The sequence below is a fragment of the Theropithecus gelada genome, chromosome 18, assembly GCF_003255815.1.
Source record: "Theropithecus gelada isolate Dixy chromosome 18, Tgel_1.0, whole genome shotgun sequence".
In the NCBI taxonomy this organism is placed as follows: Eukaryota; Metazoa; Chordata; class Mammalia; order Primates; family Cercopithecidae; genus Theropithecus; species Theropithecus gelada.
In genome coordinates, this window is record NC_037686.1 from 34,343,488 (window position 1) to 34,364,018 (window position 20,531).

The 20,531-nt window shown below is 40.2% G+C and overlaps 1 long non-coding RNA gene across 3 annotated transcripts in view; it reads left to right on the plus strand.

The window, feature by feature from the left end:
* LOC112611528 overlaps positions 1–20,531 on the plus strand; it is a 325,264-nt gene that overhangs the window by 72,188 nt on the left and 232,545 nt on the right. For 2 of the 3 annotated variants that reach the window (XR_003116677.1, XR_003116676.1), the window contains exon 3: positions 3,007–3,100. The exons of the other annotated variant lie outside the window; for it this stretch is intronic. This is a non-coding gene — a long non-coding RNA (uncharacterized LOC112611528). The remainder of the gene's footprint in view (positions 1–3,006; positions 3,101–20,531) is intronic. 3 annotated transcript variants of the gene reach the window in all.

Here is a 20,531-nt window from a genome sequence, read left to right on the forward strand (position 1 = left end):
AGGCACAGGAGTGACACAGAACCCACATTCAGACAACTGCTAACAGGTCTTTGAGGCTGGAGTCAGATGAAAAGGCAAGATGCAACAAGAATTCTTTGTAATTTTGTGGGGAGAAATGAATTTCAAGTTACAAATATCTATTCACAATCAACCTTGCAACTAACTACCTTATAAGTTATATTACCTTCTATATGACCATGTGAACATCTTACCTCCCCAAACACCAAAAAATATAACATAATTCCTAATTTAATACACTCTGGTATTGGTATGGTTAAATAGAAATATTTATATACCTTTATAGCGACCTTTATAATATATATTTTTTTAATGGAGTCTGATTCTGTCACCCAGGCTGGAGTATAGTGCCATGATCTTGGCTCACTGCAACCTTCTCCTCCTGGGTTCAAGCGATTCTCCTGCCTCAGTCTCCTGAGTGGCTGAGACTACAGGCGCCCGCCACCACGCCTGGCTAGTTTTTGTATTTTTGTAGAGATGGGGTTTTGCTACATTGGTCAGGCTGGTCTCGAACTCCTGACCTCAGGTGATCCACCCACCTCAGCCTCCCAAAGTGCTGGGATTACAGGTGTGAGTCACAGTGCCCAGCCAGCCCTTTATAGTTTTTAATATACACTTACATTATCAGATATGAGCTTCACCATAACCTTGTCATGCAGGTGAGTTAACTATTAGTTTCATATTCCAGATTAGAAAACCCAGACTTAGCAATATTAAGTGACCTCCTCAAGGACACATTCAGCATAGTGCTAAGACAGGATCAGGGTCTTCTGAGAACTGGTTGAGTGCCGTCGCTTCTTCCTCTGTAACAATGGTCAACAAACCTTTTCTGTAAAAGGCCAGATTGTACACATTTCAGGCTTTGTGGGCCATATGGTCTGTGTCACAACTATTCACCTCTGCTGTTGTAGCATGAAAGCAACGATACACAATGTAAAAAGAAAAGCAAACAGGCATCACTGTGGTCCAATAAGCTTTTCTTTCTTTCTTTTTTTTTTTTTTTTTTTTTTACAAAAAAAGGATGTGGACCAGATTCAGACCATAGTTTACAGTTTGCCAATCCCTGCCCTGCCCTTTTAAAATTCTACGGACTTTTTTTCTATATTAAGTAGTGGAGAATTTTAGGTATGTGGCTCCAATACATTTTTCATGCATATTCATCCCTAGTATCTTCTATCTGGATAGCACTTATTGTGTTAGTATCACAATCTCCCCTTTGTTCTCTCCTCCATAAAGATCACCTACCTCTGGAATAAGCAGGATTTTTTTCCCATTGGTTCCTGGGTCAGTTCCTACAGAAACCAGCTCCTCTTTTCTCACTAGTGTTTTCACAATCTCTTTCAGCTGCCTCTTGGTGCTCTCTACCTTGCTTCTGATCGTTGCCTGGAATTTAATGTTTCCATTCTCCCTATGGCTATTGTTATATGGGCTTCCATGGAAAGGAAATGGAGAGGAGTTTCCGTACACTAGCCTCAGTTTCCCAAGGCGCCATTGCCACAGGCTGTCATGGGTAACATATTTTACTGAAGGAGTCTCACCTCCATCCCTTATGACAAACTATCATGTAGAAAAATCCCACTTTTCCTTTAGGAAACCCCCTCGAAGGGTCTGTTCTCACCACTGGGCCTAGCCTCTTCCTGCTTCCAGGACAAGTTGCAGCATACACACTGCAGAGCCTGTGCTATTCAGCCTGGAGTAATACACACCTGGCCACATGCATCCAGGCTCCTCTCTCTCCCTCACTCTCAGTGTCTCACCAGCCAGTGAATTCTCTTGCTGTCACTGACTTAATTAGCCCTCATTCTCTCTCATTTGGAATACTGTCTCCTTCTTACCAGCCTCCAGGCAATTTTTCATTATTCTCTCATTGGTCTGGTCTTCCCATCCCCTCACAACCTGAGCCATCGTTCCTAGAAGCAATGCTGATCACATCACATCCCTGCTCAAAATTCTATTCATAGTCCCTTTTACCCACAGCATACAGTGCACATTTCTTAGCTTCACTCAAGGCCTTTCAAAATCTGGCTCTATCTTTACTTACTTTCTTCTCCCACCCCTAACTGAAATAGGTCCTCTCTTCCTACTATATGTCTAGTAACTCCCCATTCAGGAGAGGTCTTTCCTCAAACTCATGCCTTTAAAAACCCTTTTCCTAAGCTAGTAACATGGGTAGACAGTCTGCTTTCTTCTCTACTACAACTAAAATACGGTAAATAGCACTGTTTAGCAACAGTAGGCTTGGGATAGGATGGTAAGGTATTGATGCTGTCTGTTCCAAACACCTATCCTAAACACTACACACACACACACACACACACACACACACACACACACACTACATAGACATCAGTTTGGCCTAAAATATGCTAAACACACCACATGGTATTTAGAAGAAGAAATGGCTTACAAATGTGATTTGTACAGATTGACTATTACCTATGATTACCCTCATTAGATAACTCCTCAACTCCATTGTAACTGCCTAATTTGTTTCTAGACAATACTATGGCTGGGCGTGGTGGCTCATGCCTGTAATCCCAGCACTTTTGGAGGCCGAGGTGGGCAGATCACGAGGTCAGGAGATTGAGACCATTCTGGCTAACACAGTGAAATCCTGTCTCTACGAAAAAATACAAAAAAAAAAAAAAAATTAACCTGGCACGGTGGTGGGCGCCTGTAGTCCCAGCTACTGGAGACGCTGGGGCCAGAGAATGGCGCAAACCCGGGAGGCGGAGCTTGTAGTGAGCCGAGATCACACCACTGCACTCTAGCCTGGGCGACAGAGCAAGACTCCGTCTCAAAAAAAAAAAAAAAAAAAAAAAAAAAATTGTTTAATTGCTGAGTCTATGAAATTCATCACAAAATAAGATTGTGTTGACTTGGTGGTTTTCCCTTCCTCCTCTCATCACTCCTTCCCTTGTTTTCTTACTCCTTTCTTCTCTCTGTCTTCTTTCTTCCCCAATTTTATTAGTTTTGAGTTTCTCCTAGATGCACAGCATTATTCTTTTGGTTGTGAAAAATTCCAAGAAGTAGATGTTGTCCTGGTTGATGGATGAATATTGAGGCCCTCAGGTACATAAAGGTAAGGAAGAGATGATAAAAGAAGCTATGTACTTGATAGAATAAGGTTTAGAGAGGGTCAGAGGAGAGAGAGACTGCTTCTGAGAAGCAATCTTGAGACATGTGAGCTTGAAGCAGAAACCTAGAGAATAAATAGCATTTCAGTCAACAGAGGGCAGAGAAGTGCAGCTTCACAGGGGAGGGGCACTGCATGTCACGGGGGCAGTCATGTGATGTGTGTTTGGGATATCAGTTTAGTAATGTTTAGGGAGAGAGGTAAATTTGAATCAATCTGGAATTTGTATTGTAAAGAGTAGGTATGTGAGGTTCAATTTTTCTATACATAAACATATCAAGAGGGATGTTTTCTTTGCTTTTGAAATTGTACTTGAGCTCATTCCTCAATCCAATAGAGATGAATAAAAATCTTCCTTTGGTTTTCATTTGTTCATCAAGAACTGTTGATTGAGTGCCCATGTTTATCAAATACTGTGCCTTACTCTGTTCACCTAAGATTGTACATCAGACTTAAGTATGAATTGTATGTGAGATTGTGGATTAAATCTCCAAACCTGTGTTTAACTCTGTTTTCACATTTCCACATACTAGTAAATGAGAGCTTTCCAGTCCATCTATTATTGAGGTTACCACTGCCTTGACTAAAGATAGAGAAGAAAAATTCAAAACTTGATTTTATTATATGAGCTTTGCTAATTGAATTGATTTGTGATCTACTATCTATTTTAACCATGAAGGATAATAGCTGTCACATGCATCAGTGTCACATTTATTTTGTTATGGCAGAGTACAGAAGTAAACTGACTATTTTCCCTAGAGTTTTTGCACAAAAGGGACATGGTTATCTGCTCCTAACTGAACTGCATTAGTGGATCATTCCTTATATGTATCCTAGCAACATTGAAAACAACCTAATAACTACCCAATTCTCCTCATCAGCAGACTGTGCAGTTTTCCCTGTGTTCACAGACAAAATCTCAAGGTCATTGCCAAATCTCCAGTTAACTATACTATTTGAAATGATTCAATTAAATTTTCCCAATTAAACAAAAGGCAAAAAACGATCAGGAAGTAATCATGTGTCCTAGGAAATAGTGTGTGTGGGAGATTGCGAGGAATATTTGTTTCAGTTATTATCTTGTGCTGAAGAGGTTTGATCCAAGGTTAATCATCTTCTGCTTAGCTTCATCTTTCCACTTGGCTAGGTGCCTGCCTAGTGCCGGGAGAGCGGAGCGAGACTGGGGGACAGATGAGGCTGGGAATGATTGAGTATGGGTCTTCTCTTTCTACTTTTTTCCTATTTATTTGTGGAATGGCACTTGGCACTTTAAATAGCATCTTTAGTCAGAGTGACTTAAAGTGCTTTCCAAATAGACGCATTATCCTTATTTTATAAACAGAGGAAGACAGAGGGACAGTTATGTGACTTGCCCAAGGTCATAGAAGTGACAGAAGAGCTGGAAATAGTCCTCAGAGTATTGCCACACAATCTCAAATCACGGGTGTCCTGATGAGATGCAGCGGAGGCCAGGGAGTCACAGGACCGGTTCGCTGCTAGCTAGTTCTGTGTGACGGAGCACAGTACTCATGCTCTCTGGCTTTGGTTTTTCTTTTTTTAGAATTAATAGGGGACAGGTTTTCTCTGAGATTCATGCTAGCAATAAATTTCGACGTCATGGTTTCAGAAACATCCACCTCTTCACTTTCAAGATAACGGTAATTTGGCAGAGCTCAATTGACATTTACCTCTGTGGGTTTTTTTTAAAAGAAGAATTTTCAAGTTAATGACAGTTTAAATTAAAGAAAAAAAAAAGCCCACTTGTTTGGCGCCCTTGGTATCACTAATTAGAGGCAAGTGAGTTTATTCAGTAGCATTGTCTCAGGGGAGGTCTAGCTGAAATATATTCTATTGGCCATATATTTTTATTTATTTGGCACAGTTTTTATTGAATACTATATTCAAAGCCTATGTTAGATGCTTCTGGAATGCAGAAATGAGTAAAATATAATCCTTGCTCTCTATGTCCTTATAATGAGTAGGAAAGGGTTATTAAAAACACACACACACACACACACACACACACACACACACACACCCCTCAATCACTAGAACCCAAGGAATAATTAAATAACAGTGAAATAAGTTAAAACTAGAGGATTGAGGCAATGCCCTGATAAAAATGGAATTTTGGAGTCAGGAAACTTGGATTTGAATTTCAACTCAACCATTTATTTGGTCAGTATATAGCAGTTCACATAGATTCTATAAACCTTGGTTTTTATCGTCTGTAAAGTAAAACTAATAATAATGCCTATTTCATGCAATTAAATGACATAATTGATGTGAAAATTTTATACTAGATAAGTTTATGTATAAAAAGGAATTAGGGGCTGGGAATTAGGAAAACATCTAAAAGGGATGGTATTTGAATGACGACTTGAAATCTCAGATAAATATCAATAACTGAAAAAGGAGCAATGAAAATTAACACATTAAAAAGCCACACAAATGAGCAAAGGCCTGGAGACATTCAAGAATCTATAGTCGGTAAGGATATTCACTTCTAGAGTTGGTGAGGTTGCATGCTTTTATAAACAATCACTCTTATTTTCAAACATTTCATTATAATTCCTTCTTACTAATTCAAATTGACCTCTAAGAGTAAAGCCTGTGACATTTTATTATATGTTGTATGACTAAAAAGCTATAAAACTAATTTTCATGTGCAGTCTGACACCCCACAGACAACCTTAAAGTCACAACCTTAAACTATTTGTTATTCTTGTGTAGTTATTTACTTTCTGGAGTACCTATTTCAATACTTTCTTACTTTTCTTTTTGTATTACCCTAGACCCATTGGGAAAATCACTTTGAGGGTGTTGGCTGATTATTTCTTTGCCTCCTTTTTGCCCTATGTAAAGTGAAAAATGATACATATATTCTTGGAGTGCTTTTTGATGAATAGAACTTTGACAGGGTATTCCAAAAAGTATCTTTCTTAAAATAGTTTGATTTTGAGGAATTTAAAAATCTATCTAGGAACTCTCATGCATTACTGATGGATATGTAAAGTGGTGCAGCCACTTTGGATAACAGTTTGGGAGTTTCTTAAAGTGTTAAAGGTAAGTTTATCATATGATCCAGCAATTCCATTCTTAGGTATCTATGAGAAATAAAAACATATGTCCACACAAGATCTCTACATGAATGTTCATGGCAGCATTGTTCAGAATAGTCAAAAAGTGAAAACAACTCAAATGTTTATCTATTGGTAAATGCATAAACAAAATAAGGTATATCCATAAAAAGGAATATTACTCAGCAATCAAAAGGAGTAAGTACCAATACATGCTACAAGGTGGATGAACCTCAAAAACACTGTTGCAAGTGAAACAAACCAAACACAAAAGACCACATTTTTTTTTTTTTTTTTTTGAGATGGAGTCTTGCTGTGTCCCCCAGGCTGGAGTACAGTGGCGCGATCTCGGCTCACTGCGAGCTTCGCCTCCTGGGTTCACGCCATTCTCCTGCCTCAGCCTCCTGAGTAGCTGGGACTACAGGCACCCACTACCGCGCCTAGCTAATTTTTTGTATTTTTAGTAGAGACGGGGTTTCACCGTGGTCTCGATCTCCTGACCTTGTGATCCGCCCGCCTCGGCCTCCCAAAGTGCTGGGATTACAGGCGTGAACCACTGCGCCCGGCCAAGACCACATATTTTTTTATTTCATTCATATAAAATTACCAGGGAAGGCAAATTTATAGAGATAGGAAGTAAACATAGAGTTGCTTCCGGATAGGAGTATGAAGGAGGGGTGAGTGCACATGAGCACAGTTTCTGTTTTGAAGTGATGAAAACTTTGAATTATGTTATATAAAAGTTGCACAACTCTACCAAAAATTAAAATGGGCAAATTTATGGTATGTAAATTTTACCTCAATAAAACTAATAAAAAGCTATTTGGAAAGATAAGATACATTTAAGGCAAAATACAGGGAGCATTAAAATTTACTGACATGTGTAGTGTGTCTTAATTTTTGAGAGATTAGAAAAGAAAGAAAATCACTTTTGGTTGAGTGTTAGATAATTCTTTATGGAAAAAGTAGCTTTCTGAAGTGACTATAAAAGAGTTTGCATTTGAATTGAGTGTTGAAAGATAAATAGAATTCATTCAAGATCCTTAAATAATTTGACCCAAAGGAAACTGCTTTAAACTCATATTTTGTTTTTGGGACACTTTAGTTTTGATTAGAATTTCTCACTCACTCTTTGTTAAATACTAGTTGATATGTATCACTCTATCTTAGAGTTTTACTTTGCCTTTTAGAAGTCCCTTTATAAAAAACAATAATAGCTTATTTCTTTGTATTCACCAATAAGGAATCTATCAGAGTACATGGTTTAGTTAGTGCCCAATAAAAATAGCCTTTGGTTGCTTAAGTGACCAGCTGATACCATGCCAGGCAGGTAGGTCAAAATGACAGGGTTAGGGGGTGATAAGCCTTGTACTTGGCAGAGAGTTGATAATTCACTGGGGCCCAATTAGGAGGCTCTTGAATGCCAGGTAGAGAAGTTTGGCAATCGGGTAGCAAAAGAGTGGCTAATACAGATGGTATAATGAAAAGCAAACCTGCCAGCAGTGTGAGGGTCAGCTTGTGGGAGGAAGGCTTGGCATCAATTAAGACATGATGATTTTTTTTGTGATCACAAATTTTAAAGCTCAGTTCACCTTATTGAGCATCTGGTGATTGCCTTACTTTAAATTCTACTTCCTGGAAATCATTTGTTTTTTTTCGGTTCTCCTTTGACAGTAACTTGAGGAGGCTGAGTTTATTTGAAAAGTTCCTCCAGCAGCATTCTTTGGAACAAGGCAACTATTTTTTTTTCCCCATAAATTTTATTCCTGTTCTGCTATCATTGTTTTGAGAGGCAGCTATAGGAAATAAAATTTCTTTAAAAATATTGACCCAGACTAGATATTGCATTGTATTTTGTTAAATAAGATATGTTTGAGTTGAAAGCCCCTTTGTGCTACAAAACTTGTTCACACATGAGACTTTAATATCATGTCCACAATACTTTATTTCTTGCTGGATAAAGGAGAAGATTCCTTGGCATCGCAGCAGCCCACAAAGTCCCACTGTTAAGAGCAGCACTGTGATTTAGTTATTTCTAGTCTGACCTGCAACATATCTGATAGCCCCAAATGAATGCCCTGAGCTCCGCAGGGCCTGAGGACCAGAAGGAAGTGTGATCTTGAAGTCAGTATCAATAACCATAGCACATAAGCTCACATCCAGTTGTACATTTTCCTTCATTCTCCTTATGAAATGGTGAGTTCAATACTCTTCTATTTTGAAGGGAATTGAAGTTCATGGAACAAAAGGGCTATTAATGCTACACAAATCACACTGATGTTGCAGTGGACAGCTCCTACAACTCCAGCTGGAGCTCATAAAACTCTGAAGTCTTGTGCTCCTTAAGACCAAAAGGTGGAAAGATGCACATTAACTTATTTTAAGGTGAAGGGAAGAAATGCATCAAATCAAAAAGCGGACAAAACAGCTTCCATACATGTACTCCCCATATTTCAGTGAGAGCAGAATTTGGGATGGACTTAAATAGCCTCTTGCAGAATTAGACAATTAAAATGCTTAGCAATGACAAAGATACATGAGCAGGCTTTCCAGGAGTGAAAGCACTTTCATTGGCTGGACTTTTGGCAGGTCATTTGAGCTGGCATATTTTTTCAAACAAGTTGATCATCACTTTCTCCTCCCAGTTAAGTTTGGCAGAGCCACAGAAATCAAGGTCGGTTTATTAAACTGAACTGTCCTTATAGAAAGTTTTAGATAGATTAGTTTGACCCACAGTAGAATTGTTCTTGAAACACGCAAATATCACTCACTGAACACCTCAAGATTTAGTCAGAGAAAATTGTAGTGGTTTCGAATCGTGTTGAAACCAGCTGTCACTGTTAAAATATATTATCTAGTTGCAGTGCCAAACTAATATCACATCATGTCTACCGTTTTGCATCAAAAGCAACAATTGTGTGGTGAACTTTTGGTGTGGTAGACCTCAAATACATAAATAGGCTCCAGAGAAATGAGGTCTATGATATACTATGATTCATGTTAAATTTTTCCTCAAGGAACCCCAGCTACCAAGATATCACAGGGATGTTACTGGAAGATTATACAGAGGGAAGGCTCCCCAGGCTTAGCTGAGGAAGGGAAGAAATTGGTAACTATGGAAACAAATGAGGTGTGTGGGGGTGTGAGAGATTTGGTAACCAGGTGCAGGAGTCTGTTGTTCCAGAAAGAGCAGTGCTCCAGTCATCAAGCCTTAAGCAGCCAGGGAGATCCATAAGGGAGTGGTCACATGGAGTGATCACTCACTAGCAAAAATGTAGTAGGAAGGGGGTTAACCCCCAATCTCCAATCGTCTATTTCACTGAGACCTGAAGACAAAAATGTAGTAGGAAGGGGATTAACCCCCAATCTCCAATCGTCTATTTCACTGAGACCTGAAGACAAAAATGTAGTAGGAAGGGGATTAACCCCCAATCTCCAATCGTCTATTTCACTGAGACCTGAAGACTTACCACAGATAATTCCTTTCCTTGTTGTAAGCTTTGCCGTGCTATATATATATATATATCTCACTCTGTTGCCCAGGGTGGAGTGCAGTGGCATGACCTCGGTTCACTGCAACCTCCTCCACCTCCCAGGTTCAAGTGATTCTCCTGCCTTTGCCTCCTGAGTAGCTGGGATTACAGGCACGTGCCACTACACCTAGCTAATTTTTGTGTTTTTAATAGAGACAGAGTTTTGCCATGTTGGCCAGGCTAGTCTCAAACTCCTGACCTCAAGTGATCTGCCCACCTCGGCCTCCCGAAGTGCTGGGATTACAGGGATGAGCTACTGTGCCTGCCCCTGTAATACTTTTATATAGATAAAAATACTTCTGGGAAGGGTAACACTAGAAGTTAAAACCCCAAGAGACTTTGGATATGATTTAGTGCCATGTTTCACTTTACAAAAGAGGAAGCTGAGGCCCAGAGAGTTCAAGCAAGAGTTATAGCAAGTTCACAGTGAGTCCAGTACTAAAACTCACTTTCAGGCTTTTCTGCTATATTGAATCACCATATATGTGTGTTCATTAACATTAAAGCAATTTGACTTCATATGCCCTTCCTGTGCAGCTGTGGTTCTGATTTAAATATCATTTCTTGAGAGCCACATAGGTTATTGACTCATGTTTCTACCTATTGCCAAAAACAACCACAGTCGTTTGGGGGGAAAAAAAAAAAAAAAAGTTTTGCAGAGGTACTTGCTATTCGGTTAATTTGAAAAGCATATCCTGGATGATTTCCCCTTAACTTAGAACTTCTTGTAAAAGATTCAGGAAGTTTCTGGCATTTTCTCCTTTTTTAACTTTTTCTTCTTTTATCCTGGAAAAGAATAGAGAGAAGATTGGTATATAATGAATGTTGAATGATGAGCAAGAATGATTTTCTTCCAAAGTCAGGGTTGGCAGCTGGTCACTTGCTGAGTGATAATAGCAATAAAAACAAGAGCTAACACTGATGGACCGTTTACCATGTGCCGCACATATTGTTCAAAATGCCTTCATTATTTGATTGAACTTATTTTATCCTTATGATTTTGCTACAAAAGGTTGAGCAATTTTCCCAGCTCTTAAGGGCCAGGTCCAGGATTCCAACTACAGAATCTTCCTTTCAGAACCTAGGACACTAACCACTTAACCACACAGAAATTTTTTTACAGAATGCAGCCGATTTCCCTGAACTTTCTTCTTGGTGATCATTGTTACAGTTGCTCCTGTCCTCCATGCTGAAGGGTACATATGTAATCTGGATCTCTAACATTTTATATGATATTAATTGCTTTTCTCTGATGTACAGAAATATTCAGATAAAGGAGGTCCTGGGGTTATGAGACTAAGATAAGGTGATGGAAAAAAGTCCAGGACTTCTCAAGATTGGTGACCCCAATGGCAAAAACTTTCCAATGGCTAGAAGCACCTCTCTATTTTGTGACAAAGGAAAAGTTTATTGTGAGAAATGTTGTCTAAGAGACCAGAGACTACCCTGTACCACTTGTGTGCTATGAGACGCTGGGCAAATTACTTTTCTTCGAGAGATCTGATTGGTCAACTTCATATTCATCTTTGTGTTTTCTTCTTTCTTCAATCATTTAGGAATTTAAACATTGTTTTTCCACATGACTCTTCTTGGAGAGTAGAATAGCTAATGCTACCTGCAGATAAGAGCCAGGGCAGGCTTGAACTCTCACCTCCATGTCCCAAGTGAGCCCTCCTCTTTTTGGCTTTATAGTGGGTCAGTGCTGAATGGCAAAGCAGACAGAGCTGTCATCACTGGCAGGAAATCATTCTAGTTCCTGGCATTACACCTACACATTCTCTTTCATTGCCCCTTTCTCCACTCCCAGTCATAACAGATTCGGGGGGGTCCTTGTCCTATAGTCCGATGCAACTAGGAAGGTCTGGGGAGTGGAGACAGGGATGGGGAAAGAACCGTCAGAATGGTCCTCAGAGCTGCTTTTCATCTAGTGAGACTGGATGCAGAGGTGGTCCATGGCCATGGTATTAAAGGAAATATGATCGTCATCAGCTCAGCCACCATCACTCACCCCAGGTCTCACCACCAAATACAAAAACAGCACCCATTTCCATACCTTGCCCTCTTTGTTGACACTTCCTCCTTGCTTTTCCTGTTAATCTTTTTGTACATGTTAAATAAATTTAAATAAGTTCCACTAGCATAAGCATTAAAGTGAGAGAAATTTCACTATTCAATTTACTTTGGACTGTCAGAGATGTCAGTCAGGATTGTTCAAGTAGATGAACGGTGTAGAGATGGGCTTGGGTGGGTGTCACCTGAGGACTGGAAGAGGAAAGGGCAGAAGGAGAAATCAACACCCAGATCATCAACCAAAACCCCCATCTTTTACGTCACAAGAGTCTTTCCCATTTTCTAAGAAGGATTCAGTGTGGAAGAGGCCATAAAAGCATGTTTCTTTGGCATTCTTAAGTCTAAATAACACAGGGCTGAAAACCTGTGTCCAACACAGTCGGTTTCACCGTGATGTTGAGAGTCAAACCCAGCACGGGAGCATACGCCTGCAATTTAGCTGCTTGAGGCTGAGGTGGGAGGATGGCTTGAGGCTGGAGTTTGAGACCACACTATGCATCAAAGGAAGACCACATCTCAAAAAAAAAAAAAAAAAAAAAAAAAAAAAAAAGGTACAGAAGTCAAAACCACCACAGAGCCTCAGGTTTCCAGTTAATATAGAATGTGAGAATGAGACTTCCTCTCAGTTCCCCAATTCCCCCCTCCTCAGTCTCTGTTGTTTGATTCTTTGGGTATGACAACTTAGCACATAGAATAAGCTCACTTAATGTTAGTTAAATGGACTTATAAAATTCACAACATTGAGAATTTTGAGAAAATAGGGGCAACAAAAAGAGTAGGAAGGTACCATGCAAAAAGCCTCCCCACCTTATCCAGCTCATGCACATACATAAAACACAAGAAAGTTAAACAGAATTTCATGATATAGTTTTGTAGTTTGTCTTAGTGAAAGAAATTAAATGATTTGCAGTGAATTTCAACCCGTTGGCAGAATTCATGGACCTATTGCTGTGCAGACACTGCTGCTTGAGGGCAATGGAATTGGAAATTTCCATGCACCAGGGCTCCATGGCCAGCAGATGGCGATGTTTCTCAGTTTTACAGGAAGATGCCAGGCCAGAGGCCGTTAGTTATGCAGGGCGTGTTTATCAGATGGCTGTTAAATCGGTTCAAAATCTGTAAAGGATGACAGATCAGCTCTTATTTATTTATTTTTACTTAGAGTTGATGAATTCAGTGAAATTTCATGATGGGAGAATGAACGCTGTGCCTTCGTGTTGGGGATGGGAGCAGAGGACGACCCGCATCCAAAATGGTTGGGTAGCTGCGTTTTATCTCCCTCAGTTGCTTTTTAAAATGAGGTTCTTCTCGCGCTGCCTTCTGGCAGCCTGGATTTAGTCAATTGGGACCAAAGGGCACACCGGCAGCAGTTTTGTTCATTTTCTTTTCTATTTCTTTATAAGTGGGCTTGTCTTCCCGGATCAACCACTTGGCCCGCAGATCCTGGGGCAGAGGCAAAATCTGGGTGAGGCTGGGTCGGGAGCCAGAGCAGGGCTGCTCAGAGTTGAGGGATGGGAGGGAGGAGAGCTGCTCCTAGGCTCGCTCTCAGCCACGTGGGAGAATTGGAGACGGATCCACTTTCTCCTCCCTGAGCACAGCAGCTATTGCACTGAGAGCCAGCATCCCTCTGGAAAGAGGCCGAACCGTTTTAAGCAGAGGGAAAGAAATTTGTGGACTAAATTGGTCTTAAAATACTGCCTCCTCTGTGTGCTGACCCATTAAGGGACATGGCACCACCTGGGATCCAGGGTATTCAGTTTCCTGATTTGGAGGTGTCACTAGCCTACTGTGTGATGTTGAACTTGTTTTTTCGTCTGTAATATGAACACTTTGATGGAAATCTTACAACCATGCTTAAAATTGTATTCTTCTGAACTAGCAACTCGTGTGATACAGGAGAATTTTTAGATGCCCAATTAAGTCAGAATATTTAGGGGTGGGACCTCGGCGTGCATCTTTTTTTAATAAGCTGTCCAGGTGATGTGAATGTTCAGCTGGGCTTGAGAACTATTGCTCTAACCAGGGGATCTCAAAAGAAAGTCTCAGGACAGCAGCATCAGCCTCACCTGGAACCTTTATTATTATTATTATTGACACAGAGTCTCTCTCTGTCACCCAGGATGGAATACAGTGGCATGATCTCAGCTCACTGTAACCTCTGCCTCGCAGGTTCAAGCGATTCTCCTTTCTCAGCTTCCCAAGTAGCTGGGATTACAGGCACCTGCCACCATGCCTGGCTAATTTTTGTATTTTCAGTAGAGACAGGATTTCACCTGTTGGCCAGGCTGTTCTGGACCACCTGACCTCAAGTGATCTGCCCCTCTCGGCCCCCCAAAGTGCTGGGATTACAGGTGTAAGTCACCACGTCTGGCCCAAAAACTTTTCAGAAAAGCAAATTATTAGTTGCCCTGATCAGAATCAGAAATTCTGAGGGTAAGACCCCAAAATCTGTTTTAACAAGCACTCAAGGTGATTTTGATGCAAGCTAACGCTTGAAACCTACTGTCGCGTTTGGGAGGATGAAACTTCCCCATATCTTTTGCATAAGTGAGGCCGGGGATTACTTCTGGGAATGGGATGTAAACACAGTGCTATATGTCATTTCCTGGGCTAAACATTTAATTGTTCGTGCATGACTTTCCATTTTCTCATCTGGGTAGGTTGTGTGATTTTAAATAGAAACGCAGCATGCTGGAGCTTCTGCTAATTCGGACCCCAGAGTTGCTACATGAACATCTTGTAAATGAAAGACAACAAAACAAAAATTTTTATGTTAAATAACCGAAATGTTGTGGCTGTTTGTTACTGCATTATAGCCTATCCTATCCTGATGAATGCAAGTACTAATGCTGTAGTTCTGACAATTTGGTTTGATTAGTGCTGATAAGAAGAGAAGGGACTTCCCCATCCCTCCTCAGTCACCAAACATCCATTTCACAGTTCTTCTAAGAACATATATTTAGGTTTAACATACTAGGATAATTTAAGACAAGCTTCTATATCTGGTTGTGGGTTGCACATGCCAAAAATGGGAATGGAATTGAAAAAAAAAAACCTCAGTCTCATGTCCTGATGTATCCAAATATCTATATTTGGTATTATAGTGTTCAAATATTGGGGTCCGAGTTTGCATCCTTGAAAGTTCTTTCTATAGCTCCGGATTATTATGCTGATACTAAGAATTTGATATTGCTTCTTCCCATTGCAAGAGCTCAATTCTGGGAAGGCATTCTCCTTCTCTTTAGACCTTTCCTAAGTAGACTACTTTGTCTTTCTATGACAGGAACTGCACATTTTGTGCTCCTTTACTGAGGCGAGCGTCCCTGGGCTTGTCCTCTCCCCACCATTGCTTTTTCCTTTATGTATTTATAACCATCACTCTATTAAGACTGCTTCACAGGTTGGCTACCTTCATTTCCAGTTTTATCTTCATTAATAGAAACTTTCTCAGACCTCTGTTTTCATCATTTCTACCATTAATCTTTCTTGACTATGATTGTTTTGTTTGTCAGACTCCATTACTGTTGTCATCAAAATCATCACCACCACCATCATGAATATTGACAGCACAGTCAACATTTATTGAAATTTTGCTACGTTGTTAGGGTCTGAACTATTGATCATTGATCAAGGCATCATGTCTTTGACCGTCCTTTTGCCACATCAGTGTGCTCTTCTGCTCTGCTTTGTAACTGTCTCTTACCTTTTCATACTTCTGCGACATGAAATTACTGCCCTGATCCAAGATCCTTTATGTATATTTTTCTTATTCCTACCTTAGTTCATTTATTAAAAATTATAATGCTCTCATTTTCTTCATTAAGATATAGCCCTTAGGATCTTGATTTATAAACAGCAAATGATCAATTCTCATTCCTCTAGGGATCTCTTTGTGACTTAGTCCATTTTTAAATTGGGAGTGCTCAACAAAAGCTGCTGTTATATCTGCATGAGTTTTTCCCTCTGGAGTTAGTGTTGACGATCTCCCAAGAGTTGATTTGATTGGGTCATTAAGATGGATGAAATAACCATATTGACTGTTTAGTGAGCTGGTTATTATAGTAATCTTAATGAGAGAATTAGATCGATCCCAAGGTACTCCAAATCCTTATTTGATGATTGACCTAGAAGTAATCAATTGCCCATGTTGCTCTATATGAATTCTCTGCTTCCATCAACCAGTCTCACACCCCATACCCCCTGCTAAACATGAACTCTACAATACTCATATACACATGTACATGCATGAGAAAACCCATGGGCAGAGGCCTCATTGGAGATCAGGCTGGAACACACAAGTAAAAATGTGCAAGGGGATTTCATTTGTGTTTCCAAATGTTACTAGGACTCAGTCCAGGGAGGGCAAGAAGGGGAACTGCTGGCAGAGTGTAACCTTATCACATGATGCATGTGGTCACTGGGGCAGGGTGCTCAAAGCCTGTTTGTGTGGATGTTGAAGCAGGAGGGAAATATGAAGCTTTAAAATTTACAACACACTCTAATGTTTGTGCTGCTATAGCAAAATATCACAGATGGGTAATTTATGAAGAATAGGGATTTATCTTTCACAGTTCTGGAGGCTGGGGAGTCCAAGATCAAGGGGCCTGCGTTGGTGTCTGGTGAGGGCCTGTTCCATCAATGGTACCTTCTCACTGTGGCGACCTCTCTTGGAGGAAGGCAGAAGAGAAACAAGGGGCAAACTCTCTCTGAAGACTTTTTTATGAGGACTTTACGTCTTAATACCACCAGAGTGGAGATTAAGTTTCAATGTTAATTTTGGAGGGGACATTACATTCAAACTCTCCTTCCAACTCTTCTCTTTGGGAAGTTCATCTATAAGCTGGGAATTGTGACCCTAACCCTACCAACTGTACAGGACTTGTGCTTACTAGATAAGACCCAGATGGAAAAAAAACTTTGAAAAGTATAAAGCATTGTAGGAATGAAGATGCTCATACTCAAGGCCTAATATCGGCCATCAAAAGGAACTCAAATGTGGGAGATAATTTGTCAGCAATGACTAACTTAAAAAGTAAATGTTTTCTCTAATATTTTGGTAACTTCCTTGACCTCAGTTACCCAGATAATAGCCTCATATCTCACCCAAATGTTTGCTTTGCCTGTGTGCTTGCATTTTGAGTTTCCCTCTAAAGATAAAAAAGAATTGTGTGTTTGTGTGCACACATATGTGTCTCCGATGGGCAGAATTTGGGAGTGTGTAGAATCTTGGAAGGGCACAGGGGCTTCAACTGAATGATCCAATCTGGCTTTGAAGCCATTTACAGGACTCAAAGCTCTAGACTATCCTGCTGAGACACTCACACAGAGCAAGAAGGAGGGATGAGAAATGTCCATAAGTATTTTCACTCAAACCATGATGCAGGAAAGAAATGCCACAGACTATCAAAGAAACCACTATTGATGTCTCCTGTTTCTGGAGCGCTACAGAATTTAAAGTACTAAAATGTAAGTTTGGTCTTTTCTCATCATCTTTTATAATTGTCTTGCTTGTAAGGGGGTTTGTCCTGTTTCCCCAACTATGTTTTAATGTCTTTTTTTTTTTTTAACCAAAAATGCCATCCTCTGTTCCCTAGAACCTATCATTTAGGACATATGTCAGGTCTTTTTTTTCCCCTGAAAAACTTGTCCCTAAATAATTCAGTTATTCTTAATGCATTTGCTTTTACACAACTGAGCTCTACCATGGTTTTGAATTAAACTACCTCATGGTGTAACACTAGACAGATCTCTGAATTAAGATGACAGAACTGAAGGAAATGTTGGGGGTTCGCAGATGTAAAACCTTTATTTCACTCATGAGGAAGCTGCAATCTAGAAATCTGGACTCCTTAAAATTTACACATATTTCTACCTTGACAGAGCTTAGAAAAGAATCAGGTCCCTTGATCCCAGCCCAGGGCTCCCTCCACTATACCATTTACTCTCAGCTCTCGTTCTGACATAAACCTGCTGTGTGGCCTCGGGCATTTCATGTGACCTCTCTTTGCTTAGCTTTCTTGTTTTTAAAAAATGAGGCTAATATAAATCTCAGTCCTTATGTCTCAGATATGCTTTGTGAATCACAGGAGACATGTGAATTCACATTTGTGTGACTAGACCTAAAACCACTTTGAAATAACAAATTCTGTCCTAAAGTAATACAGTACCTTATTCTATTGAGATAGTCATGGACCAGGCTTGTGTGGAATCGATACTAGTTGATGCTAATGATATTGATAATGTGCATAGATGTCAGAGTGTATGTGATGCTGGCACTAGCAAAGCGAGGAATACAGCTTTAAAACGGGAATGTGAGGGCAAAGGGAAAAACAGAATACAAACCTGAACACCTTGAAATGACTCCCCATGGACCCCAGGAATACGAGAGTTAAGGAGATTTCATTACAAGGAAGTAGAGGGGCTTGTAAAACAATAGCCAATATGTGGTAGATTAAACATCTGCTGCAGACATAAACCGAATCCCACTCGGAAACAGCTGTATCCTCTGTAGAAATAACGCTGTTCATAGGAACATTATATACGGTACAACCATGGTAAGGAGAAGACACATTAATCCATTATCTTAAAGGTTTCAATCTCATTTTTTTATTTGTATTTCAGTTTTTAATCCAGCTATAGTCATTACAAAGTATTTAATGACTGACTCGCTAGTTGTGTATCCCAGGATGAAGCTGAGAGAAGTTAACACACAAACTGATCATTAACTATGTTAATGATCAAGTTCTTTGGGATTATGGCTATTATAAGCCATGATGAACAGTTTTTAACAATTTTTTTTTTCTTTTTAGTGAAAAAAATAAGAAAGAAATATTCTTGAGGCTCAGACAGAAATAATGAATGCAGGCCTCACTGTTATTTCTTCTATCATAAAGAACAGCTTCTGGGACAAGTTCTTGTTTTCTTAATCATTATTCGAGCTCTTCAAAGTAAATGCTGGTTCTGGTCAACTGAGCAAATAGGCTCTGTCCTGTCCTCACTAGAACATCATGAAGGGCTTATGCCTGGACCATACAGCCTCTCAGCTTCTAGAAATGTTTCCATCAATTCTCACGTGGTAAAAATAAAAGAATTTAAAATGGTGCTGCAAACTGCAAGCTTGGGGCGCAATTTGCCCCGTGGAAAAACTCCTGGGCCTGATGAAGGCTTGCAAAACTTTAGCTGTGTTTGTGAAATTTATCTTTTCCACACTGTACCCTTTCTTCCCCACATGAAGTATCTTATGGCCTCTCATTCTCTCTCTCATCAAAAACATTCTTTCCAGAATGAAACTAATGAACATCAGAAGATAAAAATGACTGATCAATAAAGTTTTAAACCACAGGTGAAGTCAACTAGTAGAAGGACTGGCTTTATCTCCTTGGCCTTGGAGGACAGAGCTCTAAGAAATAAGGGCAGAGTTGGTGGAAGGGCACAATTTCCTTCTGGAGCTCCATCCTCATAGGTTAGGACCCCAACACAAACTTATTAGTCCATTATAGTTCTACTGCCTAGTAATTTCTTTAAGCTTTTCTTAAAACACCTTGGCCTATAAAATGAGGGGAATTAAAATATTTATTTTTATTTTAAATTGTGTTTCTTTAATTTTCTTTTATGAATAGAGATGGGGTCTCACTGTGTTGCCCAGGCTGGACTTAACCTCCTGGGCTCAAGCAATCCTTCCATCTTGGCCTCCTAAAGACTGGTTATTACAAACATGAGTCACTGTGCCTGGAAAAAGTATTTTTTTTTTTTTTTTTTAGACGGAGTCTCACTCTGTCGCCCAGGCTAGAGTGCAGTGGCCGGAGCTCAGCTCACTGCAAGCTGCGCCTCCTGGGTTCACGCCATTCTCCTGCCTCAGCCACCCAAGTATCTGGGACTACAGGCGCCCGCCACTTCGCCTGGCTAGTTTTTTGTATTTTTTTTAGTAGAGACGGGGTTTCACTGTGTTAGCCAGGATGGTCTCGATCTCCTGACCTCGTGATCCACCCGTCTCGGCCTCCCAAAGTGCTGGGATTACAGGCTTGAGCCACCGCACCCGGCCTGGAAAAAGTATTTTTAAAATGTCATTGAACTTTAAAAATCTTTATTGGGGCTGGGCACAATGGCTCACACCTATAATCCCAGCACGTTGGGAGGCCGAGGTGGTCGGATCAGTTGAGGCCAGGAGTTCGAGACCAGCCTGGTCAAAATGGTAAAACCCTATCTCTACTAAAAATACAAAAATTAGCCAGGTGTGGTGGCGTGTCCTGCAATCCCAGCTACTGGGGAGGCTGAGGCAGGAGAATTGCTTCAACCCAGGAGGTGGAGGTTGCAGTGAGCCGAGATCGCACCATTGCACTCCAGCCTGGGTGAAGAAGTGAGACTCCATGCCCCCCACCAAAAACAAAAGTCTTTATTGGAAAACAAATATTAACATTAGTATTAACAACTATTTTGTGTTTTTAAGTTACTCTAGAGAAAAATATTTCAGATAAAAAATAAATGTTTCCAAGATAAAAATTAGATTAGAAACTTCCTATGAGAACAAAAATTTAAAAATAGGGACTACTATGATCAATGATATATTTTATTTGTTGTTCAGCAAACATACACTGCTGTGTTCCCAGTGTAGCTTGATGGTGATGGTTACAACAGGAACTGGACACTGGCACCTCTTTCATGGTACAGTACGTGGGACTACTGTTGACAAGCTAT